We start from the raw sequence: 6412 nt of genomic DNA, 5'->3' as shown, positions 1-6412 counted from the left end.
CTTTCTCTAACTTGGAACTATTATATGTGGTTGTGTTTTCCGTATGATGTCTAGTTTGTATTGATTCTGATTATGTTGAATTGCATCTGCGTAGCTTACAACTTATACCTGCAACGATCACTTACCCATAAGACACATTTAACTTGGGACTGTGATGTAGGTTGCATCTTGCATTGTCTTCTAGCTTGTACTGCTTCTAATTTCTTGAAATGGCACTTACGACGAGACACTTTTTACTTGATAGAGTGATATTGGTTGCATGTTCATATGGTGCCTAGCTTTCATTTCTTCTAATTTTGTTGAAATGCCTTCCGCTTACTGTTTTTTCATACATATTCCATCCTCCTATCGTACGTGTGAATATGAAACGCTGTCTTTTTTGTATATATTCTATCCCCCTATCATGCGCTTGTCTTACATCAAAGTAGTGTTCGTCTGTATCATGCATCAACCAGTTATGCAGAGCTAATTTTATTCATCTTCTTGTGGTTTTGACTTCATAAGGCAATATCAGAAAATAGGAAGGAAAGGAGTAAGTTAGGGGATGTTGGTGGTCCTCCGCACCGACCCAAACAGAGACTCTCTAGATTTGCCACTGCTATTGCTAATGAAGTTGAAGTCCCAAGTCTACATGATGAGTTCATCTCCCGTACTCCACCATCGCAGGTGCTTGCTCTAAGTTGACAGTGTGATAATTGGTTTCATGTTGCATATGTTGTCTAGCCTGTATTTCTTCTATTTTGATTAAATTGCACCTGCTGAGTTTATACGTTATACATGTGCATATGACATGGCGTTCTGTGTCTAGAATACACTACATCTATCTATCATACCATGTTCTTCCATCAAAGTACTGCCGTTGGGTATCCCGCATCAGTCACTCATGATTGGACGCTTTTAACATGGCAGTTTGATAGTGGTTGCATCTTGCATTGATTTCTATGTTGTACTGCTTCTAATTATTCGAATTGCCACTTATGACAAGACACTTTTAAGTTAGCAGAGTAATATTGGTTGCATCTTTCATATGGTGTCTAGCTTGCATTACTTCTATTTTCTTGAAAATCCTTTTTCTTAGTTTACACATCGTAGCTGTGAATCTGTCATGTCGTCCTGTTTTTCTTACATATTCCATCCTCATATGGTTGTTTTACATCAAAGTATTGCTTGTCTGTATCATGCATCAATGAGTTCTGAAAAGCGTTTTTATTCTTTTGTGTTGTGGGTACGGCTTCACATGGCAAAGTCAAAAAGAGCAAGGAAAATAATATAGTAGGGAGTGGTGTTACTTGTTGGGAGAAACAGAAAATGATCTGCCGTCCAGATTCTGCTGGTACTTATAGTGCAGTAGAAGGTCCAAGTCCACTGGCTAATTCTACAAACACAGTATCACCTGCTCCACTAGCTGCAGCATCCGCTTCAACTGTACCAGCATCTCAACGATTTAGTCATTCGTTTGCTCCGGAACTGGCCAGTTCCCAAGCTGCCTTCACACCTAACACTACTTCCGAAGCACTGCTGACACAACAGGACTTGGCAAGATCAGATGAACCTCATGAGCATCAACACCAAGACGGTACCTGACCGAGTCAAGTTGCAGTTGCATGCTCCTTTATATGTACTCTCACAGTTTGATGTACACTAACACTTTCCATATTCGTTGTTGAACTAGCACCACGACGCAAGCGGAAATAGACATCAGGGATAATGCTTGACAGATTAACAAAATCTAAAGGAGGAAGAATGGAGATCCATTTTGAGGCAGCTTTAAAAAGGCCACATGATGCTACAGAATCATCCAAGTTAGTATCAGAGGCAGCCATTGCCGTTAGGTGTGTCATGCATGTATCCTCCCAACGTGGATCCAGTACAGGAATGAGAAAGACAATACCCAGTTTAACACCTTCCTTGACCATTTATCCGTAAGTAATGTATTACATCGCAATTAGTAATATTGTCTTGCTCTGTCCCATACTTTCTAGCTTCCTCCTAATAAGACTCACATTCTTTTTTCAATAGATGAGGTTCAAGTTGGATCCGAAAGATGATGCAACTAAACAAGCATGCACTCATGTTTTTCAATCTGCTCTGTGACAGTATCGATACCACCTTAGAAAATCTCACTTTGAAGGCAAGGCTAACAATGAAATCGCCCAAACATCTCTAGTGGAATATATTACAGATGAAGACTGGACAACCCTTGTTACACACTGGTCTGATCCAAAGTATCAGGTAGGCTATATGTATTTGATCAGACCACATATTGAACTTGTATTTATGTATGTGCCTTACAAGTGTATCTTCTTCTAGGCTAACTGTTTGAAGAACAAGACCAACCGTTCTAAAGTGAAATTCCAACAGACAACAGGATCTCGTAGCTATATTGCACACTGCGAGGCTCTTGTAAATAGCTGCTACTTCTTTTTTTGTGCCATATTATCGTATCTATATTGACTTGTTCCAAATACAGAGGAAAGCCTGTGCGTACCAAAAAGAACCTGAACCGAATGCAGTGCAAATCTTCAAGGATTGCCACACTAGCAAGATGAAGGGCATGAGCACACCGGTTTAAGCCGCTGTTGTAAGTCCTTACTCCTCCTGCCTTTGAACTGATTGGTACTGTGATGTGTTCATTTAACTACTTGGTTTGCAGCCAATGTCACTTACTCTATTCACTTTTATACACAGTTGTCTTAATGTATCATTTCACCTTACATGGTTTAAAAGAGATGAAGGATATTCTTTTGGTCTTGATCTGTATTCTTGTTGCTATGTTCACGCGCGCACACAATGATAAAATAGCTTGTTTGTTTTATATCGGTTTGCCCATGATATGAATGATGTCATACTATGTTCATCCTACTTTAAACCATGTCTCTTTCTCCTTATATGTCAACGAATGTGAGGAAATAGACAATACAGTAGGCATGCTACATGGACATATGTTCCGAAAGTGATTTTATTATGTAGTTGGCACTACAATACATGCTAATGTATTACACTAGTTCACCAAAATAAGTTATGTATAAACATGTAACCTACTTTGTTTGTTTTTGTCTCATTAGTAACTTATCTGGTACACTAATCTACAACTTCAAACTTTTAGGAAGCTATGGAAAAAATGATTGAACAACCACAACCACCTGAAGATGATGAGGCTACCACAGGCACAATGTCACCTCTTGCTGCAGTGTGTCAGTATCTCTCCACTAACAGTGCAAAAAGTACTTTCCTATGTAATTCTGGGTTGGTTGTCAAGGTAACCTTGTCCAAATCACCTACTGAACAAAATCTTCCTGCTAGATAGAGTGATATATCTATGCTCTAGACACAAGTCCAATCCCTAATGGACGTCGTTTTGGAAACAAGAATAGTGGTTGACAAATGTCGTCAAGATATGAATGGTTTTGAAACCAAACTATCAGACATTCGCTTCGTTGTTCAAGAGCAATGGCGGAAAAAAGGTGAAGATCGTGTTGCTCCATCAGATTCTACAACCTGAAACATTAGCACTCAGGTCAAATGATTTGTGCTTCTATACATCTGGTGGTGCTTTTATCTGCAAGGACTGTAAACTTTATGCCAACAGGCCTTTTGTTGTATGGTTGGAATTTATTTTGTTGTGATACATCATTTATGATGCTGCCAAAGGCTGCAATAATTACGACGCTATTTTTGTATAGTGTAGGTCTATCTTAGTAATGTATTCGGCCAAAAGCTTCGTAGGAGCCCAACATGCCAACATTCGTCGGGCCCATTCCAATTGGGCTAAAACGATTATGGGCCAAAATTTGCATGTAGCCCACTAAAAATATCTGGGCCTAAATCAGCATAAGATTTCATATTTTTCTGGTAGGCCTCTGCCCATAGTGGGCCTTTAACAGGCCTAAACATAATTTGGGCCCTCAGTAACAATAGGCCGTTTACAGGTGTAAATATCTCGAGCCCATAAAAAACATGGGCCTTTAAAAGACCGAAAGTGAGATTGGGCCCTGATTGTGCCAAATAACCCACTGGTCTTAGCAGGCTAAAATGGTGGCCCATTTATGATGCGGATCTTTCATAGGCCGAAATTCGGATGGGCCGTAAATGCACCGACCTAATACATGGGCCTTTAACAGGCCGAAAGTTTGGTCGGGCTAGATTATCATCATTTTTATATGGGATTTTAATGGGCCCGATGTGACGTTGGGCCACATATGGCCCATGGATTTCGTCCGACATTAACAGGCCGAAAATCACAACAGGCCGAAAGTGGCCCAAATCTATAGTGGGCCTCTAACAGGCCGAATGTCAGACATGGACGAATATGACCCAAATCCTTCACGGTCGTTTATGGGCCGAAAGTTTCAATGGCCTGTAAATGGGCCCAAATGAAGCAGGACCTTTAATAGGCTGGAAATACACCGGGCCGTAATTCGGCCCATATACTTAGCGGACTGTTAATGGGCCAGAAGTGACCATGGGCGGCGATGATGACAAGTTTAGGACAGGCCATTGACAGGCCGATTTGACACTAGCCGTACGGGCCTTAACTGTGAATGTTGGGCCTTTAGCTAGGCTGGCCCATTATGGTCTGCAAAATCTTGTGGGCCTTTAGCTGGGCCGGCCCATTATGGCCCGCAAAATCTCGTGGGCCTTTAGCTGGGCCGACCCATTATGATATGCAAAATCTCGTGGGCCTTTTGCTAGGGCGGCCCATTATGGACAGCAAAATCTTGTGGGCCTTTTGCTGGGCCGGCCCATTTAAACTTTATGGGCCACTTTTGGGCCGGTCCACGTGTCAACATATCATAGGCGCATCTCGCCCATTGCATGAGTGACACCTGTGCCAACGTGGAGCTGACACGTGTTTCCGTCAGCCAATCAGAATTTTACACGTGGAAAATCCCCATTGGTCCAGGCTGTTAACAGGTTATCGGATCCAAAGCCGGACCCGATAGCTTAACGGCGTTCCGTTACGGTGGATGCCACGTGTCGGTCACCCTTGACAAAAGCACTTCTGTGACGCGCAATTTATCGTCATGGAAGTGGACACTTCCGTGATGATAATTTTGGTAATGTCATGGAACACTTCTATGACATCACATGTATGACTATCTTGATTCTGTCATAAATTTGTCATGGATGTACATGCATGACAGAAAACGTGACCTACTGTGACAAACACGTATCATCACGGAAGTGTATTTTTTTGTAGTGACGGGACCGAGACGCTTCTCCTGTCAATAACCAATAGCGGAACCTGGATACCTATATTGGTTCCTACATATTCTATCAAGATCTTTATCGGTCAAACTTTTATGACAAATACATAGTTTCTTTTGTTTGCCGGTATGTTACTTGCCCGAGATTCAATCGTCGGTATCTCTAAACCTAGTTCAATGTCGTTACCGGCAAGTCTCTTTTACTTGTTTCATAATACATCATCTTGTAACTAACTCCTTAGTCACTTTGCTTGCAAGCTTCTTGTGATGTCTATTATCGAGAGGGCCTAGAGATACCTCTCCATCATACGGAGTGACAAATACCAATCTTGATTCACGCCAACTCAACAGAAACCTTTGGATATACCTGTAGAGCACCTTTATGATCACGCAATTACGTTGTGACGTTTGATAACACACAAGGTATTCCTCCGGTATCCAGGAATTGCATGATCTCATGGTCAAAGGAATATGTACTTGACATTAGGAAAGCTGTAGCAATAAACTGAACGATCATATGCATATGCTAACGGATGGGTCATGTCTATCACATCATTCTCCTACTGTTGTGATCTCATTATCAAGTGACAACACATGCCTATGGTTAGGAAACCTTAACCATCTTTTGATCAACGAGCTAGTCTAGTAGAGGCTCACTAGGGACACGATATTTGTTTAAGTATCCACACATGTATTTAAGTTTCCGGTCAATACAACTCTAGCATGAATAATAAACCTTTATCAAGATTAAGGAAATATAATAATAACCACTATATTATTGCCTCTAGGGCGTATTTCCAACAGAGACTTATTGAAATACTAACTTGGGATGCCCAAGCTTAAGCGCTTGTGTCTCCTCAATTCCTCTCATATCATGGCTTCTCCTAAATCTTAAAAACTTCATCCATACAAAACTCAACAAGAACTCGTGACATAAGTTAGTATAAATCAACTCAAAACCTTATCATTCTCTACTCTAACAAATTACTAAAATTGTAGTTAAACATTTCATACTAAATGCCTTTGCATTTTTAATACTCCTATCCTCAAATAGAATCATTAAACAAGCAAACATATGCAAATGATGTAATCATAACATCAATATGCCTAAACATATGCAAAGGGTGAATCAAAATCCATACTTATTTAACTCAAACAATTTTGAAAAAAATTCACCACACTATAGAAAATTTATCATAGCTTAT

The sequence above is a fragment of the Triticum aestivum genome, chromosome 7A, assembly GCF_018294505.1.
Source record: "Triticum aestivum cultivar Chinese Spring chromosome 7A, IWGSC CS RefSeq v2.1, whole genome shotgun sequence".
Classification (NCBI taxonomy): Eukaryota; Viridiplantae; Streptophyta; class Magnoliopsida; order Poales; family Poaceae; genus Triticum; species Triticum aestivum.
Note: the sequence above shows the minus strand (reverse complement) of the source record.